The 15000-nt window shown below is 39.8% G+C and overlaps 1 long non-coding RNA gene across 1 annotated transcript in view; it reads left to right on the top strand.

The window, feature by feature from the left end:
• LOC137992581 (uncharacterized) overlaps positions 1 to 15000 on the top strand; it is a 19032-nt gene that overhangs the window by 1767 nt on the left and 2265 nt on the right. Inside the window, exons 1-3 of the long non-coding RNA XR_011121720.1 lie at positions 1 to 477; positions 10939 to 11040; positions 12548 to 15000. The exon at positions 1 to 477 is cut by the window's left edge and continues 1767 nt beyond it; the exon at positions 12548 to 15000 is cut by the window's right edge and continues 2265 nt beyond it. This is a non-coding gene — a long non-coding RNA (uncharacterized lncRNA). The remainder of the gene's footprint in view (positions 478 to 10938; positions 11041 to 12547) is intronic.

The raw sequence follows: 15000 nt of genomic DNA on the forward strand, positions 1-15000 counted from the left end.
CGTTCACCCAACCCTCCCTTCCATGGGAGTCTATTGATTCAGTTACGACGTCATTCACTATTTGATGTACAGCTGTTGCTGTTGTTACTTGTTGCCCAAACTTCTTGTCGTGTGACTCAGAGTGCGTGATTTACCACTTAAAAGAAAAGAGGTGGCTAGTTCTTTTGAAAGCATTGTTGGTTATCTACCCTTTTCTGTGCTAATTATTCAGCTTATGTTACGTCTACGATCAACCCTTTTGTGGAAACTCAAGCTACAAATATTAAGAGACTCTTTCATGATCGGAGACCACACTTTTCTTTTTCTTTTTTTAAACCCAAAAAAGGCAAAATGATTGCATAACGAAAGATAGTTTATTTCCCTTTAATTAGATCCGGAAACCAACATAGTTGCAGTGACCGCTCATCAAAGCGAACTTTCTGCACAGCATAGGTTCCATTGATTCCAAGTATGGCGCCAAACCTACACGCTAAGCAGGTGAGTTTGAAGTTCTGCAACCAAGTTAATTAGCCTAAGTAGACGAAGTAGTTTGGTTAGACGCATAAACTCTAAGATATGAATCATTTTGCCGGTTATTTTAAGGATTACCTTATACTTTATGAAACTTCGTGGAATTAATTCACGTGTCAACTGCACGTGAGCAAAAAATTACTGAAGCCAATTAAAATTAATCCTCCATGAAAACAAACCCTTCGGCTTGAATTTTGCCCGACAAAAAGAGCCTTAATCTTGTAATCTTATGCCGAAGGAAAACAAAAGTAGAGTCAATTTTCAATTTCGAAAACTAAAGGTCTCGTTGAAGCTTTTTTCGATCAGGGACTAGATTGCAATTTACGTTTCCCGTAATCCAGCTGGGAAAAACTTCATAATCAGACTACGAATTGTCAAGCATAAAGGTCGATTTTTAAAGGAGCTATGTCAGGCAAAATGATGTAATTAAATGCCCAAAAAGTAGAATGAAACTGTTGAACAATATAAAAGAAAAACAGAAAAAGGAAAGAGAAGCATGAATAGATACAAATAGACAAGACTGAAAAGGAATGCATTTGGGTAATCTTGAAAAAAGTCGGCCCGACGGTTTTCAAGTTTGTGGCAAATTGCTCAGAATCATCTTGTTTGTGACGTAACGATCACATTAACATTTTCTAGTTTTTAACTCTTGATTAACACCGTGACACAGCCCCTTAAATTCTTTCCTCTTCTATGATGCAACTATCTGAAGTTGTAATCTACAGCCTTAACACCCTTGCAATGTTGAGACTCTTGAGAGTGCTGCTAATGATAGTTTTTGGCATCCTTCTCAGAACTAAAAAGCAAATCATAAATTAGTCTGTTATCATAGCGAATTTGGTTGTCTTTCACGAGAGAAATCTTTTGTCTTGTCATGAAGTGCAATCCCTTTTGCAGAAATCTTCATGTTCAAGACCTGCTGTAATCATCTGCCAGTACAAAGTATAGGAATCATGTCTGATACAGCTTGCACAAGTTTATGTCATTGCCGCTATGCCAATACTGAACGTAAAAGAAGCCTTACAGTTCCGTATCTTCGAGCACCTCCACCTTTATTATTTGCCCAGCTATGCGGTAAAACTCTGCTGTGTTGGCTCGTTGCTTTTGCAAAATGTGATAAAGAACTTGAAGATGATCACCTTTGTCTGTTGCTCTTGTATTGTGATGGAAACCAAGCTCATCTTTGGCGGAATATTCACTCGTGGTAGGGATAAAAATGTCTCTCTTTTGATCATCTGCATGATCATGTTTCCTGGCTGAAGATTTTCGCTTTCCTTTAAACAGAGAAGCTAGTCTTTTAATTTGGGAGTTCCTCTTGAATGCCAGTCTCATCTCTTAACCAAAAATGATTTGTAATTACTTGCCACGAGGCCAGGTTGAACTGTGAAAACTGATAAAGTTTTCGATGGAAATTGATTTTCATTTCACGTGACACGAACAAGACACTTTACTAGTTATATGGCTACTGTCGCGTGCATCCGCAAATTCCTTATCCAATTTTCTTCTGTCATATTCCAAACTCGTGTAAAAAACGTGAAAGGGTCAAGTTCTTTTTGCCATTTTATGTCTCATTACGACATAAAATTGAATTTTGGTGAAATGATCTGGAGTCAATACACATCGCTTTTGAGCACTTTTGATTCAGACACCAAACTTCATTAACTTCTTAACTAGTGTCGTTAATACGGAGAAAACGCAAGTTTGCTTATTGCATTTTGCACGAGGAACTAGTCTAAATTTGCCGCCAGAATAAGGCCGTTGCTCTCAAAATTATCTCTTTCAAAATGTAATAACTAACAAGTCTTTCAATTAAAAAAAACAACAACAAACAAACGAATGAAGGAGTTTCTAAAGGTTGTGGTTTTGCGTCAATTGGGAGGTAAAACCTAAGTTTTGGTAAAAGATTAAGGCAGTAAATTTCAAAAGGATTTGTGTTAACAGAGTTCAGGGAGAAGCTTCAACATAAGAACAAGTTACCTTACGTTTCACGGTATTATAGCTGCAATGAAATTCCAGGAAAAACTTTTACGGGACAAAGACTCCCAACCAGATATATACTAACTTAAATAACAGCTTAACCGATAATGTTCTTCAAGTCAGTAAACCAAACAAGCTCAGTGGAGTTTTTTATGACAAAGTTTTCCGTATCAAGCAGACTTTCACTAGAAGAAGCCAAATTGAATGGATCGTGGATTGGATCTGGAATACCCCAAGTCAATTAATTGCAAGATGCATATGGATTATAAAACTCCTTTCTGCTGCACCAAAACCTCGGTCCAAGCGAAACATTTTCCATATTAAACTCCTTCAAAGACGACTGCATACCTTCACAAAAATCGGCTCAGAAAATGTGACAAGTTTACTTTCCGTAAAAATGAGAAAGAATTTGCTCTCCAGTATTCTGGCATTGTACAAAGAGTTCACTTTTCTGAGAAGGATTCCAAAAGTTGCTACTCAAGTAACAATAAAGCAAAAAATTATACCTTAAGAACTAGCATTAGGGCGAAAATTAGATGTAGGTATTCTCCCACAGTACAAGCAACATTACTTCTACTTTCTCGTGGCTCAGGGATATTTTATATGAACATGTATTCGAAGTAGGAAGAATTACCAAACACATGACAGTCCAAATGTAACCAAAAAAACCATCAAATCACTCGGGACATCACAGGAAAGAAAAGGCAAGCGAACTTCATTTATTTGAATGTCAGTAAAATGGATTTTGGCAAAGAAAGGTTGCGATTTGCGGTCTTTATGGAAAATTTGAATCAAGCCGAGATCGACCTTTGCAAATTACGGCAGAGATATCATGAATATACCCACCATCAGTCCTCAGCTACGTTACACATATCCTATGTCATGAACAAGCTATGATGTAATTACAACATTGTCGTCCAACTGGCTACGATACGTATCATCTGTATTCATAAACCTACATTTTCCATCATCTTTGTCATATATGTTCCATGTTTTCATATGTGGGGAAAATCCCAGACGATCGGGGATTTCGCAGTTTCCCGGCCGTCCACGCAGATTTTACCGACTTAATGAAAACCATAAATCGTAGACATCCCCTATAATCTGGGATGGTCGGGGACGAATCGGGAAAATAGAAAGCGTTTCTATTTTCCTGACGTGTCCCAGACTTTTGCGATTGTCGGCGATCATTCCCAACACATGAAAACTCAACCTTGTATACGGGCCGAAACGTCGGTGATGGTTTTAGCTTGTTACCAATCCTTTAAATTGCAAGTTTTAAGTTTTTGGCGCACTTTCCACTTTCCGCGAAAGTCACTATCGGGAGAATCTGTGACAAGCGTTTAGCGATTTTCCGTTACTTGGCAAAATCTGGGACGGTCGGGAAACTGCGAAATCCCCTATCGTCTGGGATTTCCCGACATATGAAAACTAGGCTTAAGTAGACAAAGTAGTTTGGTTACACCATAGTTAATAGACGGGAATGGTTATGAAACCCGACAAATTTCTTTGTTGTAGGTTTTTGTTCTCTTTTCTGGCCATGACCGTTCACAAAACACAATAGTTGTTTACTGCGTACTGAAAAACTAACCAATAGAAACGTGTTGGTTACGTAATTCATCAGAGTGTGTGAGCGCAAAACAAAAGATTGTGCACTGTCGTCGACTTTCCAACCTAAATCCTGGCATCTTTATTTGCTCCTTTGATGTTTGCCGATCTTCAAAACCAGTCCCTTCTATTAACTATGGTTAGACGCAGAAAATCTAAGATATGAATCACTATGCCGATTATTTCCTTACACAATGATATTTCGTGGAATTACTTCTCGTGTCAATTTGCACGTGAGCAAATAAGAATTAAGCCAATTAAGAGTAATCCTCTATCAATAAAAACTCTTCGGCTTGAATTTTGCCCGACAGTTGGGGTTATGGAGCGAAAAGGAAAGAGGCGAAAAAAGAATTGCCGAGCGGGGAACTGGGGGAGGGAAGGGGCGGTGGAGCCTAGACATGCCTTTCTTACCGCCGATCCGCCCTGAATGCCTGAAAACTGTCAAAAAGTTGACGTCACGATTGTTTTTTCGCATGAATGCACCAGAAAGGCGACAACACGGAGCCCGCAATCTGTCAACCTTGAGCACTTTGGCCAATCAGATCATGATACCAAGCTCTGGTATCATGGATCGGCGGCATGAAAGGCAGGTCTCCAGGCTCTGCCGCGCCTTCCCTCCCCTGGTCTCTCGCTCGGCTCGCCTCACTCGCCAATGTTTTTTTCGCCACATTCCTTTTCGCTCAAAAACTCCATCTGCGGAGCGTGGTCCCAGAGTACAAAAGACTTAAGTCTTAACCTTGTAATCGTATGCCCAGGGAAAGCAAAAGTAGAGTCAGTTTTGAAACCTAAAAGTCCCGTGGAAACTTTTTTGATCAGAGCCTAGATTGCAATTTAAATTTCTCGTAATCCAGGATTAGCTTTTTATCAGGCTTAAAGCAACTGTCCTATCAAGCATAAAGCAGGATTTTTCTTTTTCTTTTATTTAACCAAAAAAGACTCAAGCTACAAATATTAAGAGGCTCTTGTGATTTGTATACTGGTTTTCACTTTCATGATCGGAGACCACACTTTTCTTTTTCTTTTTTTAAACCCAAAAAAGGCAAAATGATTGCATAACGAAAGATAGTTTATTTCCCTCTAATTAGATCCGGAAACCAACATAGTTGCAGTGACCGCTCATCAAAGTGAACTTTCTGTACAGCATAGGTTCCATTGATTCCAAGTATGGCGCCAAACCCACACGCTAAGCAGGTGAGTTTGAAGTTCTGCAACCAAGTTAATTAGCCTAAGTAGACGAAGTAGTTTGGTTAGACGCATAAACTCTAAGATATGAATCACCTTGCCGATTATTTTAAGGATTACCTTATACTTTATGAAACTTCGTGGAATTAATTCACGTGTCAACTGCACGTGAGCAAAAAACAATGACTGAAGCCAATTAAAATTAATCCTCCATCAAAACAAACTTTGCCCGACAAAAAGAGCCTTAATCTTGTAATCGTACGCCAAAGGAAAGCAAAAGTAGAGTCAATTTCGAAAACTAAAGGTCTCGTGGAAGCTTTTTTCGATCAGGGACTAGATTGCAATTTACGTTTCCCGTAATCCAGCTGGGAAAAACTTAATCAGACTTCGAATTGTCAAGCATAAATGTCGATTTTTAAAGGATGAAGGGGTAGTTTCTAAAGAAACTGTGGTGCTGCGTCGGTGGGGAAGTAGTATACAAAAATTTGGTTTTATCAACGGAGTTGATAATGTAAATTTGCCACCGTACAGAGATTCTAAAAGCTGACGTTTCGAGCGTTAGCCCTTCGTCAGAGCGAATCGGAGCGATTCGCTCTGACGAAGGGCTAACGCTCGAAACGTCAGCTTTTAGAATCTCTGTACGGTGGCAAATTTACATTATCAACTCCGTTGATAAAACCAGATTTTTAAAGGAGCTATGTCACGCAAAATGATGTAATTAAGTGCCCAAAAAGTAGAATGAAACTGTTGAACAATATAAAAGAAAAACAGAAAAAGGAAAGAGAAGCATGAATAGATACAAATAGACAAGACTGAAAAGGAATGCATTTGGGTAATCTTGAAAAAAGTCGGCCCGACGGTTTTCAAGTTTGTGGCAAATTGCTCAGAATCATCTTGTTTGTGAGGCGTAACGATCACATTAACATTTTCTAGTTTTTAACTCTCGATTAACACCGTGACACACCCCCTTAAATTCTTTCCTCTTCTATGATGCAACTATCTGAAGTTGTAATCTACAGCCTTAACAAGCCTGTAGGGTTTAACACCCTCGCAATGTTGAGACTCTTGAGAGTGCTCCTAATGATAGCTTTTTGCATCCTTCTCAAGACTAAAAAGCAAGTCATAAATTAGTCTGTTATCATAGCGAATTTGGTTGTCTTTCACGAGAGAAATCTTTTGTCTTGTCATGAAGTGCAATCCCTTTCGCAAAAATCTTCATGTTCAAGACCTGCTGTAATCATCTGCCAGTACAAAGTATAGGAATCATGTCTGATACAGCTTGCACAAGTTTATGTCATTGCCGCTATGCCAATACTGAACGTAAAAGAAGCCTTACAGTTCCGTATCTTCGAGCACCTCCACCTTTATTATTTGCCCAGCTATGCGGTAAAACTCTGCTGTGTTGGCTCGTTGCTTTTGCAAAATGTGATAAAGAACTTGAAGATGATCACCTTTGTCTGTTGCTCTTGCATTGTGATGGAAACCAAGCTCATCTTTGGCGGAATATTCAATCGTGGTAGGGATAAAAATGTCTCTCTTTTGATCATCTGCATGATCATGTTTCCTGGCTGAAGATTTTCGCTTTCCTTTAAACAGAGAAGCTAGTCTTTTAATTTGGGAGTTCCTCTTGAATGCCAGTCTCATCTCTTAACCAAAAATGATTTGAAATTGCTTGCCACGAGGCCAGGTTGAACTGTGAAAACTGATAAAGTTTTCGGTGGAAATTGATTTTAATTTCACGTGACACGAGCAAGACACTTTACTATTTATATGGCTACTGTCGCGTGCATCCGCAAATTCCTTATCCAATTTTCTTCTGTCATATTCCAAACTCGTGTAAAAAACGTGAAAGGGTCAAGTTCTTTTTGCCATTTTGTGCCTCATTAAGACATAAAATTGAATTTTGGTAAAATGATCTGGAGTCAATACACATCGCTTTTGAGCACTTTTGATTCAGACACCAAACTTCATTAACTTCTTAACTAGTGTCGTTAATACGAACAAAACGCAAGTTTGCTTATTGCATTTTGCACGAGGAACTAGTCTAAATTTGCCGGCAGAATAAGGCCGTTGCTCTCAAAATTAACTCTTTCAAAATGTAATAACTAACAAGCCTTTCAATTAAAAAAAACAAACAAGCGAATGAAGGATTTTTTTAAAGGTTGTGGTGTTGCGTCAATTGGGAGGTAAAACCTAAGTTTTGGTATAAGATTAAGGCAGTAAATTTCAAAAGGATTTGTGTTAACAGAGTTCAGGGAAAAGCTTCAACATAAGAACAAGTTACCTTACGTTTCACGGTATTATAGCTGCAATGAAGTTCCAGAAAAAACTTTTACGGGACAAAGACTCCCAACCAGATATATGCTAACTTACAGTGCGACGCGCCTTACCGTGGCCACCTAACAAAGTTTTTGAAAACTTATACGCCGATCAGGGTGAGCGAATTTGATTGACAGTCACCCCTCCTTGCAAAATTCGCACGGTTGTAAGTTGAACACCGTTCAATGGGTTGTTTGAGTTGACGTACTTATACGTAGTTGTCAAATGTGAAAGTTTGTTGGGTGGCCACGGTAAGGCGCGTCGCACTGTAAATGACAGCTTTACCGATAATGTTCTTCAAGTCAGTAAACCAAACAAGCTCAGTGGAGTTTTTTTATGGCAAAGTTTTCCGTATCAAGCAGACTTCCACTAGAAGAAGCCAAATTGAATGGATCGTGGATTGTATCTGGAATGCCCCAGGGGCACCCAACGACCAATTTGTTGTAAAATGTATTATTATACCCCACTTAATGAAAATAAATCTTAATAAGGCATCTTCAGGTGTTTTTCAGTGTTGCTTGGAAAACATTATCTGTTCCTTTTTCCTAGCAAGACACTCAAGAAATTTCCCAGCCAGCTAGATAAAATTGGTTGGTTTCCCAGCCAGCTGATCAAATTTATTTCCCAGCCAGGAATTCCGCGCGCTTTCAAATCCCTCGATCCAAAACGACCGAACAAAAGCGACAAAACCGGGACAAAACAGGTTTTTTTCCGCAAGCGAAATCACTCTGACCAGCCGTCGTATGTTTGTGACTACTCTCTGGGAGAGGGAAGGGTCTTTTTTTTTTCTTTTTTTTTTTTTTTTAAGTCGTCCTCAGTCTTCAGAGTTTCTACGGCCAGCTTCGGGTTGAAATGCTAGAAAAAGTCAGTAATTCCCAGGCAAAACGACTATCAATAATAAATTTCCCAGCCAGCTCATCGAAACACCTGTATTTTTGCCAGCCAGCAAGATTCCTCTGGGGAACAGATAATGTGAGGAACAGATTCGTTGGGTGCCCCTGATGCCCAAGTCAATTAATTTCAAGATGCATACGGATTATAAAACTCATTTCTGTTGCACCAAAGCCTCGGTCCAAGCTAAACATTTTCCAGTTTAAACTCCTTCAAAGACGACTGCATACCTTCACAAAAATCGGCTCAGAAAATGTGACAATTTTACTTTCCGTAAAAATGAGAAAGAAATTGCTCTCCAGTATTCTGGCATTGTAGAAAGAGTTCACTTTTCTGGGAAGGATTCCAAAAGTTGCTACTCAAGTAACAATAAAGCAAAAAATTGTATCTTAGGAACTAGTATTAGGGCGAAAAATAGATGTAGGTATTCTCCCACAGTACAAACAACATTACTTCTACTTTCTCGTGGCTCAGGGATATTTTATATGAACAGGTAAAATGAAGGAGGAAGTATTACCAAATACATGACAGTCCAAATGTAACCAAAAAACCATCAAATCACTCGGGACATCACAGGAAATAAAAGTCAAGCGAACTTAATTTATTTGAATGTCAGTAAAATGGATTTTGGCAAAGAAAGGTTGCGATTTGTAGTCTTTATGGAAAATTTGAGATCTTATGAATATACCCACCATGAGACCTCAGCTACGTTACACATATCCTATGTCATGAACAAACTATGATGTAATTACAACATTGTCGTACACCTGGCTACGATACGCATCATCTGTATTCATAAACCTATATTTTCCATTATCTTTGTCATATATGTTCCAAATCAATTAGCTTAAAGCCTAGCTTTCTATATGTCGGGAAAAACCCAGACGATCGGGGATTTCGCATTTTCCCGACCGTCCCCGCAGATTTTGCCGACTAATGAAAACCATAAATCGTAGACATCCCCGATAATGTTGGATGGTCGGGGACGAATTGGGAAAATCATAAGAGAAAGCGTTTCTATTTTCCTACGTGTCCCAGGTGATCGTCGGCGATCATTACCGACATATGAAAACTCAAACTTGTACGGTCGGATACGTCGGCGCCGGCGATGGATTTAGCTCGTTACCAATCCTCTAAGTTTTTGGCGCACTTTCCAATTTCCGCGAAAGTCACTATCGGGAGAATCTGGGACAAGCGTTTGGCGTCTTTCCGTTACTTGGCAAAATCTAGGACGGTCGGGAAACTGCGAAATCCCCGATCGTCTGGGATTTTCCCGACATATGAAAACTAGGCTTAAAGTAGACAAAGTAGTTCGGTTAGACCATAGTTAATAGACGGGAATGGTTATGAAAACCGACAAATACCTTTATTGTAGGTTTTTGTTCTCTTTTCTGGCCTTGACCGTTCACAAAACACAATAGTTGTTTACTGCGTACTGAGAAACCAACCAATAGAAACGTGTTGGTTACGTAATTCAGCATGGTGTATGAGCCCAAAACAAAAGATTGTGCACTGTCGTCGACTTTCCGACTTAAATCCTGGCATCTTTATTTACTCCTTGATGTTCGCCGATCTTCAAAACCAGTCCCCTCTATTAACTATGGTTAGACGCAGAAAATCTAAGATATGAATCACTAGGCCGATTATTTCCCTTACACAATGATATTTCGTGGAATTAGTTCTCGTGTCAATTTGCACGTGAGCAAATAAGAATTAAGCCAATTAACGGCAATCCTCTATCAAAACAAACTCTTCGGCTTGAATTTTGCCCGACAGTTGGGGTTATGGAGCGGAAAGGAAAGAGGCGAAAAACGAATTGCCCAGCGGGGAACTGGGGGAGGGAAGGGGCGGTGGAGCCTAGACATGCCTTTCTTACCGCCGATCCGCCCTGAATGCCTGAAAACTGTCAAAAAGTTGACGTCACGGATGTTTCTTCGCATGAATGCACCAGAAAGGCGACAACACGGCGCCTGCAATCTGTCAACCTTGAGCACTTTGGCCAATCAGATCATGATACCAAGCTCTGGTATCATGGATCGGCGGCATGAAAGGCATCTCTCCAGGCTCTGCCGCGCCTTCCCTCCCCTAGTCTCTCGCTTGGCTCGCCTCACTCGCCAATAATTTTTTCGCCACATTCCTTTTCGCTCAAAAACCCCATCTGCGGAGCGTGGTCCCAGAGTACAAAAAACTTAAGCCTTAACCTTGTAATCGTATGCCCAGGGAAAGCAAAAGTAGAGTCAGTTTTGAAACCTAAAAGTCCCGTGGAAACTTTTTTGATCAGAGCCTAGATTGCAATTTAATTTTCTCGTAATCCAGGATTAGCTTTTTATCAGGCTTTGAGCAACTGTGTCCTATCAAGCATAAAGCAGGATTTTTCTTTTTCTCTTATTTAACCCAAAAAAAACACAAAATGATTGCATAACGAAAGCTATTTTATTTCCCTCTAATTAGATCCGGAAACCAACATAGTTGCAGTGACCGCTCCTCAAAGCAAACTTTCTGTACAGGGTTCCATAGATTCCAAGTATGGCGCCAAACCTACACGCTAAGCAGGCGACTTTAAAGTTCTGCAACCAAGCTAATTAGCCTAAGTAGACGAAGTAGTTTGGTTAGACGCATAAAATCTAGGATATGAATCACCTTGCCGGTTATTTTGAGGATTACCTTATACTTTATAAAACTTCGTGGAATTTACTCACGGGTCAATTGCACGTGAGAAAAAAACACGTAAACCAATTAACATTAATCCTCTATCGAAACAAACCCTTCGGCTGGATTTTTCCCGACAGAAAAAGCCTTAATCTTGTAATCTTATGCCGAAGGAAAGTAAACGTAGAGTCATTTCTTTGGTCAGGGACTAGATTACAATTTAAGTTTGCCGTAATCCAACCGGGAAAAGCTTCATAATCAGGCTATGAATTGCCAAGCATAAAACAGGATTTGTTAAGTATGTCACGCAAAATTATGTAATTTCATGACACCCAAAATGCCCAAAAAGTAGAAGAAAATATTGCAATAACCACTTAATGTTGAACACTGTAAAAGAAATTCAACAAAAGGAAAGAGAAGCATGGAAGGAAACAAATGGACAAGATTGAAACGGATTGCATTTGGGTAATCTTGAAAAATCGTCGGTGCGACGTTGTTAGAGTTTACGGCAAATTGCTTGGATAAAGGTCGCTTAGAATCATCTTGTTTGAGATGTAACGATACTTTTACCAGTAAAGGAATTCCACATTAACTAAAGATTTTCCCTAAACACCCTTAAATAACGTGACATACTCCCTATCATTCTTTCCTGTTCTATGATACAACTATCTGAAGTTGTAATCTACACCCTTAATAAAATTGTACGGTTTAAAAAGCAAATAATTAGTCTATTATCATAGCGAATTTGGTTGTCTTTCACGAGAGAAGTTTTTTGTTTTGCCATAAGGTGCAATCCCTTTAGTAGAAATCTTCTGCTGTAATCATCCTGCTGTAATCATCTGCCAGTATAAAGTACAGGAATCATACAGTATCTGATAGAGCTTGCACAAGATTATGTCATTGCCGCTATGCCAACACTGAACGTAAAAGAGGCCTTACAGTTCCGTATCTTCGACCACCTCCACCTTTATTGTTTTCCCAGCCATGTTGTAAAACTCTGCTGTTTTGGCTCGTTGCTTTTGCAAAATGCAATATAGAACTTGAAGATGTTCACCATTGTCTGTTGCTCTGGTATTGTGATGGAAATCAAGCCCATCTTTGGCGGTATATTAACTCGTGGTAGGGTTAAAAATGTCTCTCTTCTGATCATCTGCATGATCATGTTTCCTGGCTGAAGATTTTCGCTTTCCTTTAAAGAGAGAAGCTACAATACTCACCACATTTGTTGGAACACCTATCCCCGTTTCCCCCTTCCTCCAATGTTGATTTCCACAACTACTAGTAGTCGCCCGAAGAATTCTCACACAACATTGAATTGGGGGAAGGGGGATGTGGTATAAGCTACGATCTTGTAACACGATGATTCTGACCATCCGCTAAGTGTTCCAACTAAATATGTCTACTATTGTAGGTATCGGAGAGCATGAACATTTACGCACGCATGCGCTGACGGAATGTTTGAAGACGAGACGAGAAAAATATGCAGTACCTCCAGACGTGGCGCTGGAGCACCGTACCAAACGAGTCATCCCGGGATTTCGGCCTGTGCGATCGCTTTTGGACGCAGTTGGCCCTTCGCTGCTTTCTGCTACCAACCTCGCCCCCTGGTACGGCATTGAGGGAGGGATATGTCGGCCCATAAACCGTATGAGACAAATCTCACGCCTACTCACAGCTCCAAACCGCCCTTGTCATTACAATTTAGAGTAAGATTTCGATGGCTTATATATTCAAGAGAAAAGTCATTTTACCTGTCATATGGTAAGCACTGGAGTCGCAGATTACAAAGTGCACGCATGCGCCCTGCCGAAGGTAACATACATGCATGCATAAAACTTTATTTCATCTCGAATTTCAGAATAATATCTTCGAGACATTACAGCTAACACACATAATATATACAGATACATAACTAAATATTAAATAATATTTAAAGATATATTAATCATAACGAAAAGCCGCTGTACAAAATCCGGCCCTGGATTAGTTTAAAACCAGTAAACTCAGTGATAAGGGAAAAATCAGGTAGCGCATTTCGCAACGTACTTAGCTAATACGTAAGAAAAAGAACTAAGACCATAACTGGTTGTTCTAGGTTTATTGAGGGACAGAATGCAATTTCCACGAAGATCATGCATAAGAAGAGAACGGGAGAGAAAACGTATTTTTCATATATGCAGGACAAGCCTTTTCTTTCTTTAACTACTTTTGTACAATAATGTGAGGAAATTTTGAATGCGCTTCTTGCATAGAGATGTAGAGTTTGACTTAAGTGGTACGTAAGAGGACAGGTAATCGCAAATATAAATCTCATTACTCTCTTATTTACATTATACCGTTTCTTTGACAAGAAATTACTAAAGGCCGGACCGAATTTCCTATGATAAAAAGTCTACGTTAACAGCACGCACCTTGGCTACTCCTTAGTATCCGCCTAGAAATCATCTTCTCGCTACTTTTTCCTCATTTGATGAGGACCAGTCTCCGCTTGCCTCCTTCATGCCCATAAGGAATTCTGGGTAATTCGGCCGTTCCATGACAAGGGAAGACCCCCGATTCTCATTTCATAGATTTTCTTATGAGTGTGGAGCCACCCAGTCCTACCGGCAAAATACAGCATCGATTGAAGTTTTAAGCTTTCAAAACTTGCTCAAATTGTATCGGTAGGTCCTGGAATTCGTCCACAGAAATGCCAGAGAGACGACTTCACTGGTGCTGTGAACCGCCATGTTTACAACAGAGCAATTTAGGCGTTCCAGTCTGCATGAAATCATCTCTCACCTCTGTCTCGAGAGGACCAGACACGCAAGGTTCTTAAGTTACGTTTATGCCCCTGTAGAATCAACCGAAATCTCAACTCCTTGTCAAAAGTTAAACAGCATCTTAATATTTTTGGTAGGCTACAATAATCGTCACATTTGTTGGAACACCCATCGCCGTTTCCCCCTTCCTGAATGGGGGAAGGGGGATGTGGTATAAGCTACGATCTTGTAGCACGATGATTCTGACCATTCGCTAAGTGTTCCAACTAAATATGTCTAGTATTGTGGTTTTTTAATTTGGGAGTTTCTCTTGACTGCCAGTCTCATCTCTCTGCCAAAAATGACTTGTAATTACTTGCCACGAGGCCAGATTGAACTGTGAAAATTTTTCGATGGAAATTGATTTCAATTTCACGTGAGATAAACAAGATACTTTACTATTTATATGACTACAGCCGACTAGTCTTCCACTTCGCTCCAACTTCAACATCACTCGCGTCAATGAATCTCTTAATAACTGAGTTCGAGGTCCGTACTGTAAAATCACCGAGAAAATGAGGTTATTAAGATGTCATTTTCGCTTTGTTTTATCAGGTCGTGCAGTGGACCTTTTAATCAATTTTCACTGATCACGGTTTTTTCTGATCCAACGCTGTGCAAGACTTATCGCCAACGGTTTTTGCAATGGTTTTAAAACCTCAATTTCACACATGTTTATTATAGCGGAGCTCGGCGCGCCGAGCACCATTGGTAATACTGCCCTCTAATTTGGCCAATCACAGTGCGCGTACTATCTGAATAAAGACAGTTAGAGTAACAAAATTGTCCCCTAAACTCCAGTCTTCAAGTACATGTAAAGATAAATAGCTGTAATTACCATCACCAAAAAATAACGTTAAACCCTACACCTGCCTCATTATTAGAAATAGGTAACAACAGAAGTTCATTAAACAGAAGTATCGATCAGCCATGAAATGAGGCCCATCGGTTTACGATATTGTCTATTTTTAGAACGGTTACTGCTAATAGGCCTTTTTCGATATTCCGTGCACGATTTTGCATTTAGCACGTGCAATCCCTCTTTCGGCTACTTGGTTACTGA

This window comes from Montipora foliosa, chromosome 2, assembly GCF_036669935.1.
Source record: "Montipora foliosa isolate CH-2021 chromosome 2, ASM3666993v2, whole genome shotgun sequence".
NCBI lineage: Eukaryota > Metazoa > Cnidaria > Anthozoa > Scleractinia > Acroporidae > Montipora > Montipora foliosa.